The sequence below is a fragment of the Balaenoptera ricei genome, chromosome 18 (assembly GCF_028023285.1).
Source record: "Balaenoptera ricei isolate mBalRic1 chromosome 18, mBalRic1.hap2, whole genome shotgun sequence".
Lineage (NCBI taxonomy): Eukaryota > Metazoa > Chordata > Mammalia > Artiodactyla > Balaenopteridae > Balaenoptera > Balaenoptera ricei.
The window spans coordinates 30,969,381-30,987,631 of record NC_082656.1 but is presented as its reverse complement, the minus strand read 5'-3'; the positions used below and the strand labels follow the sequence as shown (position 1 = coordinate 30,987,631).

The 18,251-nt window shown below is 37.0% G+C and overlaps 1 pseudogene; it reads left to right on the top strand.

The window, feature by feature from the left end:
* Positions 1-16,969: 16,969 nt before the first annotated feature.
* LOC132352388 (thioredoxin reductase-like selenoprotein T) lies at positions 16,970-17,627 on the top strand (annotated as a pseudogene).
* Positions 17,628-18,251: the final 624 nt, after the last annotated feature.

The window sequence follows — 18,251 nt, the reverse complement described above, 5'->3', positions numbered from 1 at the left end:
TAGCTTTGTAGTATAGTCTGAAGTCAGAGAGTCTGATTCCTCCAGCTCCGTTTTTTCCCCTCAAGACTGCTTTAGCTATTCGGGGTCTTTTGTGTCTCCATACAAATTTTAAGATGATTTGTTCTAGCTCCGTAAAAAATGCCGTTGGTAATTTGATAGGGATTGCATTGAATCTGTAGATTGCTTTGGGTAGTATAGTCATTTTCACAATGTTGATTCTTCTAATCCAAGAACATGGTATATCTCTCCATCTGTTGGTATCATCTTTAATTTCTTTCATCAGTGTCTTATAGTTTTCTGCATACAGGTCTTTTGTCTCCCTAGGTAGGTTTATTCCTAGGTATTTTATTCTTTTTGTTCCAATGGTAAATGGGAGTGTTTCCTTAATTTCTCTTTCAGATTTTTTCATCATTAGTATATAGGAATGCAAGAGATTTCTGTGCATTAATTTTGTATCCTGCAACTTTACCATATTCATTAATTAGCTCTAGCAGTTTTCTGGTGGCAGTTTTAGGATTCTCTATGTATAGTATCATGTCATCTGCAAACAGTGACAGTTTTACTTCTTCTTTTCCAATTTGGATTCCTTTTATTTCTTTTTCTTCTCTTATTGCTATGGCTAGGACTTCAAGAACTATGTTGAATAATAGTGGTGAGAGTGGATATCCTTGTCTCATTCCTGATCTTAGAGTAAATGCTTTCAGTTTTTCACCATTAAGAATGATGTTTGCTGTGGGTTTATCATATATGGCCTTTATTATGTTGAGGTAGGTTCCCACTATGCCCACTTTCTGGAGAGTTTTTATCATAAATGGGTGTTGAATTTTGTCAGAAGGTTTTTCTGCATCTATTGAGATGATCATATGGTTTTTATTCTTCAGTTTGTTAATATGGTGTATCACATTGTTTGATTTGCATATATTGAAGAATCCTTGCATCCCTGGGATAAATCCCACTTGATCGTGGTGTATGATCCTTTTAATGTGTTGTTGGATTCTGTTTGCTAGTATTTTGTTGAGGATTTTTGCATCTCTATTCATCAGTGATATTGGTCTGTAATTTTCTTTTTTTGTAGTGTCTTTTTCTGGTTTTGGTATCAGGGTGATGGTGGCCTCATAGAATGAGTTTGGGAGTGTTCCTTCCTCTGCAATTTTTTGGAAGAGTTTGAGAAGGATAAGTGTTAGCTCTTCTCTAAATGTTTAATAGAATTCGCCAGTGAAGCCATCTGGTCCTGGACGTTTGTTTGTTGGAAGATGTTTAATCACAGTTTCAATTTCATTACTTGTGATTGGTCTGTTCATATTTTCTGCTTCTTCCTGGTTCAGTCTTGGAAGGTTATACCTTTCTAAGAATTTGTCCATTTCTTCCAGGTTGTCCATTTTATTGGCATAAAGTTGCTTGTAGTAGTCTCTTAGGATGCTTTGTATTTCTGTGGTGTCTGTTGTAACTTCTGCTTTTTCATTCCTGATTTTATTGATTTGAGTCCTCTCCCTCTTTTTCTTGATGAGTCTGGCTAATGGTTTATCAATATTGTTTATCTTCTCAAAGAACCAGCTTTTAGTTTTATTGATCTTTGCTATTGTTTTCTTTGTTTCTATTTCAATTATTTCTGCTCTGATCTTTATGATTTCTTTCCTTCTCCTAACTTTGGGTTTTGTTTGTTCTTCTTTCTCTAGTTCCTTTAGGTGTAAGGTTAGATTGTTTACTTGAGATTTTTCTTTTTTCTTTAGGTAGGCTTGTATAGCTATAAACTTCCCTCTTAGAACTGCTTGTGCTGCATCCCATAGGTTTTGGGTCATCGTGTTTTCATTGTCATTTGTCTCTAGGTATTCTTTGATTTCCTCTTTGATTTCTTCAGTGGTCTCTTGGTTATTTAGTAACGTAGTGTTTAGCCTCCATGTTTTTGTGTTTTTTATGTTTTTTTCCCTGTAATTCATTGCTAATCTCATAGCGTTGTGTTCAGAAAAAATGCTTGATATGATTTCAATTTTCTTAAATTTACTGAGGCTTGATTTGTGACCCAAAATGTGATCTATCTTGGAGAATGTTCCATGCGCACTTGAGAAGAACGTGTAATCTGCTGTTTTTGGATGGAATGTCCTAGAAATATCAAATAAATCTATCTGGTCTATTGTGTCATTTAAAGCTTCTGTTTCCTTTTTTATTTTCATTTTGGATGATCTGTCCATTGGTGTAAGTGAGGTTTTAAAGTTCCCCACTATTATTGTGTTACTGTTGATTTCCTCTTTTATAGCTTTTAGCAGTTGCCTTATGTATTGAGGTGCTCCTATGTTGGGTGCATATATATTTATAATTGTTATATCTTCTTCTTGGATTGATCCCTTGATCATTATGTAGTGTCCTTCTTTGTCTCTTATAACATTCTTTATTTTAAAGTCTATTTTATCTGATATGAGTAAAGCTACTCCAGCTTTCTTTTGATTTCCATTTGCATGGAATACCTTTTTCCATCCCCTCACTTTCAGTCTGTATGTGTCCCTAGGTCTGAAGTGGGTCTCTTGTAGACAGCATATATATGGGTCTTGTTTTTGTATCCATTCAGCAAGCCTGTGTCTTTTGGCTGGAGCATTTAATCCATTCACTTTTAAGGTAATTATCAATATGTATGTTCCTATTACCATTTTCTTAATTGTTTTCGGTTTGTTTTTGTAGGTCCTTTTCTTCTCTTGTGTTTCCCACTTAGAGAAGTCCCTTTAGCATTTGTTGTAGAGCTGGTTTGGTGGTCCTGAATTCTCTTAGCTTTTGCTTGTCTGTAAAGCTTTTGATTTCTCCATCGAATCTGAGTGAGATATTTGCTGGGTAGAGCAATCTTGTTTTTAGGTTCTTCCCTTTCATCACTTTAAGTATATCATGCCACTCCCTTCTGGCTTGCAGAGTTTCTGCTGAGAAATCACCTGTTAACCTTATGGGAGTTCCCTTGTATGTTATTTGTCGTTTTTCCCTTGCTGCTTTCAATAATTTTTCTTTGTCTTTAATTTTTGCCACTTTGATTACTATGTGTCTCGGCGTGTTTTTCCTTGGGTTTATCCTGTATGGGACTCTCTGCACTTCCTGGACTTGGGTGGCTATTTCCTTTCCCATGTTAGGGAAGTTTTCGACTATAGTCTCTTCAAATATTTTCTCTGGTCCTTTCACTCTCTCTTCTCCTTCTGGGACCCCTATAATGTGAATGTTGTTGCATTTAATGTTGTCCCAGTGGTCTTTTAGGCTGTCTTCATTTCTTTTCATTCTTTTTTCTTTAGTCTGTTCCGCAGCAGTGAATTCCACCATTCTGTCTTCCACGTCACTTATCCGTTCTTCTGCCTCAGTTATTCTACTATTGATTCCTTCCAGTGTAGTTTTCATTTCAGTTATTGTATTGTTCATCTCTGTTTGTTTGTTCTTTAATTCTTCTAGGTCTTTGTTAATCATTTCTTGCATCTTCTCGATCTTTGCCTCCATTCTTATTCCAAAGTCCTGGATCATCTTCACTATCATTATTCTGAATTTTTTTTCTGGAAGGTTGCCTATCTCCACTTCATTTAGTTGTTTTTCTGGGGTTTTTTTTCTGTTGTTGTTCCTTCATCTGGTATATAGCCCTCTGCCTTTTCATCTTGTCTATCTTTCTGTAAATGTGGTTTCTGTTCCACAGGCTGCAGGACTGTAGTTTTTCTTGCTTCTGCTGTCTGCCCTCTGGTGGTTGAGGCTATCTAAGAGGCTTGATGGGAGGCTCTGGGGGTGGGTAGAGCTGACTGTTGCTGTGGCGGTCAGAGCTCAGTAAAACTTTAATCCACTTGACTGTTGATGGGTGGGGCTGGGTTCCCTCCCTGTTGGTTGTTTTGCCTGAGGCAACCCAACACTGGAGCCTACCTGGGGTCTTTGGTGGGGCTAATGGCAGACTCTGGGAGGGCTCATGCCAAGGAGTACTTCCCAGAACCTCCGCTGCTAGTGTCCTTGTCCCCATGGTGAAACAGAGCCAGCCCCCTCCTCTGCAAGAGACACCCCAACACCAGCAGGTACGTCTGGTTCAGTCTCCCCCAGGGTCACTGCTCCTTCCCCTGGGTCCCGATGCGCACACTATTTTGTGTGTGCCCTCCAAGAGTGGGGTCTCTGTTTCCCCCAGTCCTGTCGAAGTCCTGCAATTAATTCCCACTAGGCTTCAAAGTCTGAGTCTCTATGAATTCCTCCTCCCGTTGCTGGACCCCCAGGTTGGGAAGCCTGACGTGGGGCTCAGAACGCTCACTCCAGTGGGTGGACTTCTGTGGTATAAGTGCTCGCCAGTCTGTGAATCACCCACCCAGCAGTTATGGGATTTGATTTTACTCTGATTGTGCCCCTCCTACCATCTCACTGTGGCTTCTCCTCTGTCCTTGGACGTGGGGTATCCTCCTTGGTGAAGTCCAGTGTCTTCCTGTCGATGATTGTCCAGCAGCCAGTTGTGATTCTGGTGCTTTCGCAAGAGGGAGTGAGAGCACGTCCTTCTTCTCCACCATCTTGGTTAATCCTCCGGGATGATTTTATCTTTATATTTTATACAGTTTCTGATTGTCTAAAATAAACTTGTAATTTTCTTTTCAATTAGAAAAGTAATTCAAAGTTGATTTTAATAAAGTACATAACCTTTGAGACAGTAATTACTCCTTTGATATTTGACCCTAATGAAATATTTTCAAGGACGGTTAAATATACATCCAAAAACATGTTCATTAAAATATTGAAAAAAAGGAAAAATTGTAATTTATTTTAAGGTCTTGACCATGGAATTGCCAGCATATGATAGCATGGGCAAAGGTGATTTTTCCACAGTATGTTATGGTCAAAAGGGGTTGTAGATGGGTAGAAGACTTGATTGCTTATGTGAAACCCACTAGCAACATAAATGTAGACATTAAGGTTTCTCCATCCCAGATGTAATGGCTTAATTTGGATATCTGTATAAGGCAAAGTTTTCTCCACATTGTAGCATCTTTATGGTTCAGACCATTTTCATTTTGGCCCTAAAATTTAGAAGAAGCTTTACCAGGAGATATGGAAGAAGTGAAAAACAGAACTTATCCAAGCCTTGCATTCATAGATAAAATAGGAACTAAAATCATTTACATAGTTGAGCCTTCACCATATGTTAATCAAAGAAACTGCAACAAGTTTAAAACAAAAGAAAAATGTTCCACCCTGGAGAAATATCCAAAATTAGGAAAAAGAAGCATATAAGAATGCCACAAACTCAAGCCTGGGACTGGGAGTAGGGAGGTTGACTAGAGCCATCTTCCTCTTCAGCTGAGCTCAGTGTTTTTCAAATTTCTTAATTAGACCAACCCTCTTTTAAGTCCCCACTCATATTTTATAATCATTAATTAAATAAAAATCTATCTCTGGAGAAAAATGAAGGATAGAAATATAGTCTATTTCTAAAGACATAGGGTGAATTTGCAAAATCCCAGCCTCAGTTTCTTCATCTCTAGAGTGGGACAACAGTAGTGCTCACAGTTTTTTTGTTTTTTTGTTTTTTTCTGCAAGTTAAAAGTGATACAGAATATGACAACCCAACACTGTGTCTGACACATAGTGGTTTTCACAATTTTCTTATTACTGTTAATCTATTGCATATGCACTGTCATAATCAATTCCAGCTTCATGGGCAGGCAATTTGTGCAGTCACACAAGAAACCACAGTCAGAAATATTCCATGCTTGAGTTAATGCTCTGTTGTCACCAACTTGAAATTCTTAATTTTTTAACAAGGGACTTCAAATTTTCATTTTGTATTTGGTCTCACCAGTTATGTAGCTGGTGCTCGTCAAAATAAGAAGGATTTGACTTTATCAATGCAATTTAACTATTTCAACTTGTCATAGTACTATTTTATGGATTCTCATTCTTATATACTCCATGGCAGTTAAGGAAATTTATGGCTGCCCTTTTATGTAATCTCTATAGAGTAAGGAAACGTGTAATACATATAGGGTGTCTTATGGATTCAATCTAATTTCAAAAAACACAGTCTTCACTATGATCAAAATGATGTGGAATCTTCCTGAAGGTTTATGGCAATTTTAGAAAATGAAAATTTATAATTTATTACATGGACTGATGTGTGTTGAAAGCACTTTGTAATCCACACAGTGTTATGCTAAAAGTACTGTAATTATTTAATTAGTTACAACATAAGAAAGGTTTACGCAATTCCATATGGCAAAACAGGACACTTGCAAATTAGTCATTATAAGAAGTCACAATTTTACAAGCTTCTGCAAAGTCATGAAATTGGATTCTAATTAGTAATAGAGTCAACTTCCATCACTTGAAAATATCTACTCCTGTGTGTGTGGTTTTATAGAAACCACTCTGTTAAAAAGCAGAATTCAGTAAAGGGCAGAACTTCTTATCTGCCTCATTGAAGTCGTAAAGGATCAAGATCAGATTTTTGAATTGGATCTGACAAGAAATTGATGGGAAGTACAGAAGAGAGGAGTACTTAGTTCTGTTAGAAATCCATAGTGAATGAATTTTTAGGGGCTTCTTTCTAGGTCAGCACTTTCAAACAGTATTTCAAAGTTCCAGTTAAAATGTGCTGCTAACATTAAGATACTAAATTGTATTAATCTGAACATTTTTCAAATATATTCCATACTCCATAGCAGTGAATTAATGTCTATATCCCATAATCTGTTTTTTTCAATTCTTCAATGTATATAAATTATAAAAGATGTGATGATATTTGAACAAATAACCTGAACGACAATAATTCTGGCAATTCCCAGATAATCAGCTACAGAAATTAACAGCTGTTCACTAGCACTATCATAAAAGGCACTACTCCCTTAAAAGGAGAAGATAATAGATGGATAAAAACACTACCACATATCTTGCAGCATTTTTTGTCCACTACTATGACTGTGTTACTGTTGATTTCCCCTTTTATTGCTGTTAGCACTTGCCTTATGCATTGAGGTGCTCCTGTGTTGGATGCATAAATATTTACAATTGTTATATCTGCTTCTTGGATTGATCCCTTGATCATTATATAGTGTCCTTCTTTGTCTCTTGTAATAGTCTTTGTTTTAAAGTCTATTTTGTCTGATATGAGAATTGCTACTCCGGTTTTCTTTTGACTTCCATTTGCATGGAATATCTTTTTCCATCCCCTCACTTTCAGTCTGTATGTGTCCCTAGGTCTGAAGTGGGTCTCTTGTAGAAAGCATATATACGGATCTTGTTTTTGTATCCATTCAGCCAGTCTGTGTCTTTTGGTTGGAGCATTCAATCCATTTACATTTAAGGTAGTTATCGATATGTATGTTCTTATTACCATTTTCTTCATTGTTTTGGGTTTGTTATTGTAGGTCTTTTCCTTCTCTTGTGTTTCCTGCCTAGAGAAGTTCCTTTAGCATTTGTTGTAAAGCTGGTTTGGTGGTGCTGAGTTCTCTCAGCTTTTGCTTGTCTGTAAAGGTTTTAATTTCTCCATCAAGTCTGAATGAGATCCTTGTTGGGTAGAGTAATCTTGGTTGTAGGTTTTTCCCTTCCATCACTTTAAATATGTCTTGCCACTTCCCTTCTGGCTTGCAGAGTTTCTGCTAAGCGATCAGCTGTTAACCTTATGGGGATTCCCTTGTATGTTATTTGTTGTTTTTCCCTTGCTGCTTCTTATATTTTTTCTTTGTATTTAATATTTGATAGTTTGATTAATATGTGTCCTGGCATGTTTCTCCTTAGATTTATCCTGTGTTGGACTCTCTGTGCTTCCTCTGGACTTGATTGAATATTTCCTTTCCCATATTAGGGAAGTTTTCAACTATAATCTCTTGAAATGTTTTCTCAGTCCCTTTCTTTTTCTCTTATTCTTCTGGGGCCCCTATAATTCGAATGTTGGTGCATTTAATGTTGTCCCAGATGTCTCTGAGACTGTCTTGAATTCTTTTCATTCTTTTTTCTTTATTCTGCTCTGAGGTAGTTATTTCCACTCTTTTAGCTTCCAGGTCACTTACGTGTTCTTCTGCCTCAGTTATTCTGCTATTGATTCCTTCTAGAGAAAATTTAATTTCATTTATTGTGTTGTTCATCATTGTTTGTTTATTCTTTAGTTCTTCTAGGCCCTTGTGAAACGTTTCTTGTATTTTCTCTGTTCTATTTCCAAGATTTTGGATCATCTTTACTATCATTACTCTGAATTCTTTTTCAGGTAGACTGCCTATTTCCTCTTCATTTGTTTGGTCTGGTGGGTGTTTACCTTGCTCCTTCATCTGCTGTGTGTTTCTCTGTCTTCTCATTTTGCTTAACTTACTGCATTTGGGGTCTCCTTTTCACAGGCTGCGTGTTCATAGTTCCCATTGTTTTGGTGTCTGCCCCCAGTGGGTAAAGTTGCTTCAGTAGTTTGTGTAGGCTTCCTGGTGGAGGGGACTAGTCCCTGTGTTCTGATGGATGAGGCTGGATCTTGTCTTTCTGGTGGGCAGGTCTGCATCAGGTGGTGTGTTTTGAGGTGTCTGTGACCTTATTAAGATTTTAGGCTGACTCTCCGCTAATGAGTGTGTTTGTGTTCCTGTCTTGCTAGTTGTTTGGCATAGGGTATCCAGCACTGTAGCTTGCTGTTTGTTGAGTGGAGCTGGGTCTTAGCGTTGAGACGGAAATCTCTGGGAGAGCTTTCTCCATTTGTTATTATGTGGAGCTGGGAGGTCTGTGGTGGACCAATGTCCTGAACACGGCTCTTCCCCCTCAGAGGCACAAACCTGACACCCGGCTGGAGCACCAAGACCCTGTCAGCCACACGACCAGGTACATGGGGAGCTTCTTGCCTTTTGGGAAGTCTGAGATATTCTGCCAGTGTTCAGTAGGTGTTCTGTAGAAGTTGTTCCACATGTAGATGTAATGCTGATGTATTTGTGGGGAGGAAGGCGATCTTCACTTCTTTTCCTCTGCCATCTTGAAGGTCTCCCCACAGTAGACGCTTCTGTGTGAAAATCGGCAAGTGGGTGAATTTATAGGCAAAGAAAACAAAGATATGGGATTGATTCGATTTTTAAAAGTTTACTATATGACTGCTATATTTAAACTACATTGAAATGCAGTGTGAATATTAGAGTGTTGGGAACAAAATATAAACAAGAAATATCAAAACTGGAAAGGTTTTAAAAATAAGGTAACATTAAACACAAATATAAACTCAAAATATTGCTTTAAAATTTTTAAAATTAGTGCTTTGAAAAAAATATATCTATAGCTGGTGACTTTGCTGTACACTTGAAACTAACACAATATTGTAAATTACCTATGTATCAGTATAAAGAGATAAATATATATACTCAACAACAACAAAAAAGGAATAGCATTCTTCATATACGTCATATATCATTATCTAAGTTTGTTTCTATTTTTTCCCCCTCTCTATTTTGACAAGGTTATTATTGTACTTCCATTTCTTGTTATTGTTAATATAGATAAAAGGTGATTGCTTTGTATACTAATTTTATATCCAGTAATCTTAAGAAATATTTTGTATTTATTCCAACAGATTTTTAATTGAGTTATTGAGTATTCTATATATGCAACCGTATCAACTCTGAGCAAAAAATTATTTTTCTTATTATTCAATATTTATACTTATTATTTGATTTGCATATATTATGCCATATTCTGTAAGATCTGACCATGAATAGTCTACTTTTAAGAGTTATAGTAGTGATACCTCTTTCTTATTCTGAAATGACAAGCAAAATTTTTGTATTTCTTTTGTGCTGCTGCCTTTCTTGTTTTTTTAGGTTAAGATTTTGTTATATTTCCTTAGTTTCCATCTACTCATATTTTCCTTAGTTTTTTAATTAGTAACACTGGCTAAAGTATACTTATTTTTGGTTTCTGTTGCTAAATTATGTGGATTTTTCCTTTGAGACATGTTGAATTTTTAAGGGAGGGTGATTTTAAAATAATCTCTCATTATGTAAGAAAGATAAAGTTGAATCCTTGAATTTCATTATAGAAAAAAGGGCACTCTGGATGATTTCATATATTAATGTGCATGATAAAAATATATAATAAATCAAATATAGAATAATATTGTATAACTCTGGAACAAAAAATCTACCTAAAGAAAGCCTATTTTTTAAGATAAATGTTCATTTATATGAACATAGCAAAACTAAGGATATCAGTTCCATGTAGTACATAATTGACACAGTTGACAAATATGAAGATGTTTGTAATATTAAAAATCAACAAGGGGTCTTTCTTACTGTCATTTTGGAAATAAATTTGATAGTATTTAGAGAAATATCCTATACATGCATCTGACAATTTGGCAATCTCAAACATAGTTATGTCCAGGAGAATTACTGATTACATACACAAACTGGTTCATTGTAGGTCTGTCTATGCCAGTTAGTTAGGAATTGGAGACAACTTAGCTGTCCATCACTAGGAGAAGAGATAGAAAAAGTATTGTGGTTGCTCATGGTAAAATACACAGTAAAATTTAAAAGCAGTGAACTAGATGAGTATATAAAAAGGATGGAGCTCAAACTCTATTGAGTTTTAAGAGGATAGAACACTAAAAGGAATTTATAGAAAAAAGCAATTAAAACATATGCATTTAAAACAACACTGTATAATTTTTGTAACATACGTTTCCAAAATATGTGACAGATCACAACGTACAAAAAGACAGTCAGGTGTGTGTGTGATAAGCAGGAGGATCTGCTTAGCTTGACATCAGGGTTGGAGAGTGGATCCCCTTCTAACAAAGTTTAGACAGAATTTTTATAAAATATTTGAGTGCTATTTATTTAGTTAGTTGTGTATTTGGGGAATTCTTTAAAAATCATATCAGTCTTATAGAACAATTTCAAGAATAGTACAAATAACTCTTGTATCTACAATTTTCCATTATCCAGAGTCCACGGTATTCAGGATTTTACCATATTTGACCTCATCAATCATTCATTAGTCACTCGTCAAACCTTGGTACTTTAGTACATATTTCCTTAGAAGAGCACTCTCCCACAATCTACAATACAATCATCAATACCAAGAAAGTAACATTAGTTTAATACTACAATCTGATTTATAGATCTCATTCAAATTTTGCTGATTTTTCCCAATGGCTTTTATAGATCTAGAATCCAACACAAGATCACTAGTTGCATGTAGTTGTCACAACTCTCTGGTCTCCCTCAATCAAGAAGAGTTTCTCAGACTTTTCTTGTTTTTCATAACCTTGACTTTTTTTTTTAAAGAATATAGACCACTGTCTTTAGAATGTACCTAAATTTGAGTTGCTCTGCTGTTTTCTTACGATCATATTCAATCAAGGTATGCAACCATGGCAGGAATGCCGCAGAAGCAGTGATATGTTCTCAGTGTATCACTTCCTGAAGCACCCTCAGTCAATTTATAATCACTTGATTTCAAGGTATATGTATGCCAGCTTTCTCTACTACTAAGTGATTATTATTAGTTGGCATTCTATTGAATTGGAGAGCTTAGTATTCTACACCATTATTTTATTCATACATGTATTCATTTACGTATTTATTTATACCACTAAGTGAATTGTAGCTTCCCCAAAAATTCAATGGGCTGCATTCCTAACCTTCGTGCCTTAGAATGTGACTGTATTTGGAGACAGGATGTATACAGGGGTAAGTTAAAATTAGGTCATTACAGTTGGCCCTAATTCAATATGACTGATATTCTCATAAGAAGAGGAAATGTGGAAATAATCATGCACAGAGGGAAAAACATGTGAAGGCATGGGGAGAAGATGGCCATCTACAAACAGAAGAGATAGGCCTAGAGAAGAGCCTTCATGATTCTCAAAAGGAACCAACCGTGCTGACACCTTGATCCCGGACTTCAAGTGTCCAGAACTATGAAAAAATAAATGCATGTCCTTTAAACCACCAAGTCTGTAGTACTTTGTCATGGAAGCCCTAGCAAACTAATATACCAAAGACTCATGGATTTGGCTATAATATGTTATTATTATTTATTTTAATCCTTAAGTTAAATCTCATATTTCAGATTTCATTAGTAGTAGCCTCTTAAAGCTGGTTTCTGTAATTTTTAGACATCCTCATTCATTGAATACTTTCTTAATTTGTTCCACAATAAGGTTTTTCAGGCCCATCTTATACTTTTCTTGACTTGGACCTGGAAGTTCTGGTTCTTTCTAGTGGAGAGTTTGCTCCAAAACCACAATCTTTGCTTATCTATGCACTGGGTAATTGGTATATTGCTACTCCCAGGACATTTCTGTGGATAAAGCAGCTTGGGAATATATCCATAAGCGTACATCATCACTCTCTTTCTCTACACACACACACACACACATAAGCATGATATATATGTAAATATGTATATATAAATATATACACTTATTTTGATAAGTATTATTTTCTTTATGAGAAAATACTATACTATAATGTTATTTTTGATCAGCAGCCTCCAAGATGATTCCCAATGATATACCTCATCTTGGTCTTCACTCCCACTCTCTGGGATCATGGACCTTGTGGAAAGCCAACTTCAGTGTCATCAGAAAGCCCTGTGCAGATGCCTACGTGAATGCCCTTGGAAGTGGATTTCCTCATTCTCTAATGTAGCATTCAGATGAGACATTAGCCTAGAACAACAGCTTAACTACAACCTCATGAGAGACTTAGAGCCCAAAAAACCCAGCTAAACCATATTCAGATTCCTGACTTCTAGGAAATGTAAAATAATAAGTGCTCATTTTTTTAAACCACAAAGTACTGTGGTGATTTTTTTATGCAGCAATAGATAACTAATACAAAAGTCCCCAACTTATAATGGTTCAACTTACATTATTTTGATGTTATGATGGTGTCGAAGTGATACACATTTAGTGGAAACCGTACTTCACATTTTGAATTTTATTCTTTTCCCAGGCTAGTCATAGGCCTTAGGATACTCTTTTGTGATGCTGAGCAGGGCAGAAGCTGCAGCTCCCAGTCAACCCCACAATCACAAAGGTAAACAACCAATGCACTTACAACCATTCTGGACCCAGACAACCATTCTGGTTTTCACTTTCAGTACAGTCTTCAATAAATTACATGAAATATTCAATACTTTATTATAAAATCGGCTTTGTGTTAGATGATTTTGCCCAACTGTAAGCTAATGTAAGGTAGGCTAAGCTATCATGTTCAGTAGGTTAGGTGTATTAAATGCATTTTCAACTTAAGATATTTTCAACTTATGATGGGATTATCAGGATGTAACCCCAACCCCACCATAAGTCAAGGAAGATCTGTATATCACTGATGGCAAGTTCAGCAGTCACCTCTATTTTTTTTTTTTTAATTTTTTTTTTAAATTAATTTATTTATTTACTTATGGCTGTGTTGGGTCTTCGTTTCTGTGCAAGGGCTTTCTCTAGTTGTGGCAAGTGGGGGCCACTCTTCATCGCAGTGCACGGGCCTCTCACTATAGTGGCCTCTGTTGTTGCAGAGCACAGGCTCCAGACGCGCAGGCTCAGTAATTATGGCTCACGGGCCCAGTCGCTCCGCAGCACGTGGGATCCTCCCAGACCAGGGCTCGAACCCGTGTCCCCTGCATTGGCAGGCAGACTCTCAACCACTGCGCCACCAGGGAAGCCCCAGCAGTCACCTCTTAATTGCAAATATCTAGGGCATTTGTACTTAATTTGCATGTTCTACAATAAAATATTTAAATGTTTAAACTTGGAATCATAAATGATAGATTGAAGCTAAGCTTTGTCATTTACTTGCAAAGTTACCTTCTTTTTCTGTACCACAATTTGTTAATATGTTAAATATGGATAATAATAATAGTGACCATCTCAAGGTTTATATGGCTATTAAATAAGATAATACATGTAAGACACATAATACAGTGTCTGGCACATAGCAATTGCACAATAAATATTAGTTTTACTTGTCACTGTTATTATTTCTTGTCTCTAGAGATTGTCTTCATCTTTTGCTTCTATAACAGTACTCCCTGATTTTCTTCCTATTTCTGAGTAGATACCTATAATCTTTTGAGTTATTCCCCATGAAACTTTCTTTGTCCCTTTTAATTTATCACTCAGAATAAACTAATCCTTTAATGACTCACCCTAGATATTTCACAAACACTTCAAGATTAACAATTCCATCCCTGCAAATCTATCTATGTGTTTTCTGAAATTCTCTATCCTAGTAAATAACTTGGTTATCTACTTGGAAAATCAAAGCATAAACATGAGTTTTAATTTAGTATACATCAGTTAACTGAATATTTTGATTACCAATTATCTATGTAGTTCTAGAATTTTTTAAAAAAAGGAAAATGGAAAATGATATGGGTTTTGTTCCCTTGAGAATTGTACTGTCTGATGAGTATGCAGAGAGGTGTGACATCTGTTAGGGTGGTTTCAGGATGTAATAAAGGAAAATGGGTAATGGGGAGCAAGAAAAGAGAATATAAAAGTTAATAGGTGCAAGTGAAAAATGTCCTTGTCTCCCTTTATAATGTATTCAATGGAAAGACATTGAAAGGTTATGAGTATGTGATTGCAAAGATTTGCTACAGCCTCAGCTCTCCTTCAATCACAAATTAAAATTTTGCTGAGTCCCATTAGAAGTATTTTCTTTGTATTTTTGCAATCAGTTTCTTTTTCTCCATAACCACTGCTACTTGTTTAAATTCACCTTTGTCATTTATTGCTGGACTTATAGCAATTTTCTGTTTGGCTTTCATTTTTAACTTTACTTATTCTCCTACTTAGAAGCCTTTAGTGACTACTCAGATCCTTTAGGTTAAGATTCTAGTTCTTAGCTTGCCTTCCACACTAGAGAGGCCCTTTATTATTATTCATTTACTTGCCTCTCCAGGTTCATGAACTACTTCATCCACACCAGCAACACAAGCGTTGTCAACTGCAAGGAACTTCTTCAGATTTCCTGTAAGGACCATACATTTCTATTGTTTTGTGGATACATATATTCTGTTAGCTTTGCTTGGAATTTCTCTTTCCTTACTCCATTTTCATCTGCCTTTGTTCTTCAAGATCATCTTCCATAATGTTCCCTTTCTCAGTCATCTTTAGTTTTTCTTAGGTTCTCTTTTACTACACTTAAATAACATCTTTCCTGTAATGACAGGAATTGTGATAGTGCCTACCTAGTGAAATCTGGGGTTCTTGAGGCATATTAGAATTATCTGTATTTATCTATAGTTGCGTAATTAATTACCTTGAAACATAGAAAATAAAAACAACAAACATTTGTTATCTTATAGATTCTGAGGGTCAGGAATTCAGAAGCAGCTTAGCCAAGTGATTCAGTTTCAGGTTCTCTCAGGAGGTCGCCATCGACATGTGGGTTTGGACTGAAGTTATCTGAAGGCAACATTTGAGCAAGAAGAATCTCTTCCAGGATAACCCATTCAATGTCTTTTTTTTTTTTTTTTTGAATAAATTTATTTATTTAGGGCTGTGTTGGGTCTTCGTTGCTGTGCGTGGGCTTTCTCTAGTTGTGGTGAGCGGAGGCTACTCTTTGTTGCGGTGCGCGGGCTTCCCATTGTCGGGGCTTCTTTTGTTGCGGAGCACAGGCTCTAGGCGCACAGGCTTCAGTAGTTGTGTCACGTGGGCTCAGTACTTGTGGCTTGCAGGCTCTAGAGCTCAGGCTCAGTAGTTGTGGTGCACGGGCTTAGTTGCTCTGCAGCATGTGGGATCTTCCCGGACCAGGGCTCGAACCCGTGTCCCTTGCATTGGCAGGCAGATTCTTAACCACCGCGCCAACAGGGAAGCCCCCATTCAATGTCTTTTGAAAGGAGGACTCAGTTCTGTCTGTAGACAAAAGGCTTCAGTTTCTTACCATGTGGCCCTCTCCATAGTGGTAACTTGAATGCCCTTACTACATGGCCGCTGGTTTCTTTCAGAGCAAATAAGCTAAGAGCGAGACAAAAACTGCAGTGTTTTCTATGACCTAGACTTGGAAGTTTAACTCCATTATTTCTTCAATATTGTATTAGCTACACATGTTACAATATTGTATTAGTCATCTGGTGTAAGGTAAGACTACACAAGCGCATGAATATAGGGAGGTGAGGCTCGTGGGCTATCATGAGGTTATGAATTTGAAAAACTTTAATATTACAAAATATTATATTAATAATATTATCTTAGAACCTCTCCAATTATTTTACTTTAATTGTGGAAGACAGTTTCCCTGAAAATATTTGCCTTCATGGAGATCTCAATTTAAAATAAAGGGCAGTGGGCTTCCCTGGTGGCACAGTGGTTGAGAATCTGCCTGCCAATGCAGGGGACACGGGTTCGAGCCCTGGTCTGGGAAGATCCCACATGCCGCGGAGCAGCTGGGCCCGTGAGCCACAATTGCTGAGCCTGCGCATCTGGAGCCTGTGCTCCGCAACAAGAGAGGCCACGATAGTGAGAGGCCCGCGCACTGCGATGAAGAGTGGTCCCCACTTGCCACAACTGGAGAAAGCCCTCGCGCAGAAATGAAGACCCAACACAGTCATAAATAAATAAATAAATATTAAAAAATAAAATAAAATAAAATAAAGGGCAGTAATTTCAACATTAAGATTTTTCCGTGGTATATATATATATATATATATATATATATATATATATATATATGTTTTACATATATTTCATTTTTACAACTGTATTTTAACTTATGAGCAATTGTATATCCAAAGAAAAACTTAATCTATTATGAAGAACAAATAAGAGGACAACATTTTCTTCCAAGCAGCTGTGTGGCCTTGAATCATCTATGGACCTTCACTGTGTTTCAGCTTTGCCACCACTCAGATCAGTAATATAACGAATTGTCGCTTATATCTTATGAAACTATTATGAGTGTAAAGAAAGCTACTGATGATAAACAGCAACGAAAAGTTAAAATGGCTCGCGGCTCCGGCTCTGCCTTGGGCTGGCTGCAGTCTTAGTCTGAGGGCGGCCGAAGTGGTTGGCTCGTTTAACATGAGGTTTCTGCTACTTCTCCTAGTGGCAGCGTCGGCGGTGGTTCGGCGCGATGCCTCCGCCAACCTGGGCGGCGTGCCTGGCGAGAGATTAAAGATGCAGTACGCCACGGGGCCGCTGCTCAAGTTCCAGATTTGTGTTTCCTGAGGTTATAGGCGGGTGTTTGAGGAGTACGTGCAGGTTAGTAGCCAGCGGTGCCCAGACATCCGCATTGAAGGAGAGAATTTCCTCCCTCAACCAATATATAGACACATAGCATCTTTCCTGTCAGTCTTCAAGCTAGTATTAATAGGCTTAATAATTGTTGGCAAGGATCCTTTTGCTTTCTTTGGCATGCAAGCTCCTAGCATCTGGCAGTAGGGCCAAGAAAAGGTCTATGCATGTATGATGGTCTTTTTCGTGAGCAACATGATTGAGAACCAATGTATGTCAACAGGTGCATCTGAGATAACTTTGAATGATGTACCTGTGTGGTCTAAGCTTGAATCTGGTCACCTTCCATCCATGCAACAGCTTGTTCAAATTCTTGACAATGAAATGAAGCTCAATGTGCATATGGATTCAATCCCACACCATCGATCATAGCCCCACCTATCAGCACTGAAAGCTCTTTTACATTAAGGGATTTTTGCAAGAGCAACGTGACTGACATTATGAAGGCCTGTACCGAAGACAGCAATCTGTTAGTACAGGCCAGATGCTTTCTTGGCAGGCTCGTTGTACCTCTTGGAAAAGCTCAATGTAAGACAGTTTTTCAGTACTTGCACATTTTGGAATTCTGCATATTTGTGGAGTGCAATAATACTGTACAGTTTTTCTTTCTTCCCCAAGTCCACTTGGTTAATAGTTGTTTTTTTTTTTTTTTAATGCAGACATTACTACTTGTACTTTTTTTCTCGGTCATATTTGAAAAAGTAGAAAATTGAGTTGCAATTTGATTTTTTTTTCAAAGATGTCTGTTAAGTCTGTTGTGATTTTATATGAATTTTCCTTTTTTATAGTTTAAAATTGATCCTTTTTGGGACTAGAGCTGAAGTTCCCAAATACTTTATAAGAGTTTATCAGACATCTCTAATTTGGTCACGTCCAATTTACATAGTTTTCAAAATATTGCAGATTGTGAACAGCACATTATATAAGATTATGCGGGGAAATCCTATATCCAGAGTACTCTACCAATTTGTGTATGTGTGTGTGTGCGTGTGTGATTATCAGAGAACTACGAAAAGACCAACCACTTTTTAAATCCTGTTAATGTAGTTCAAGTGTCCTGCCTTAACCA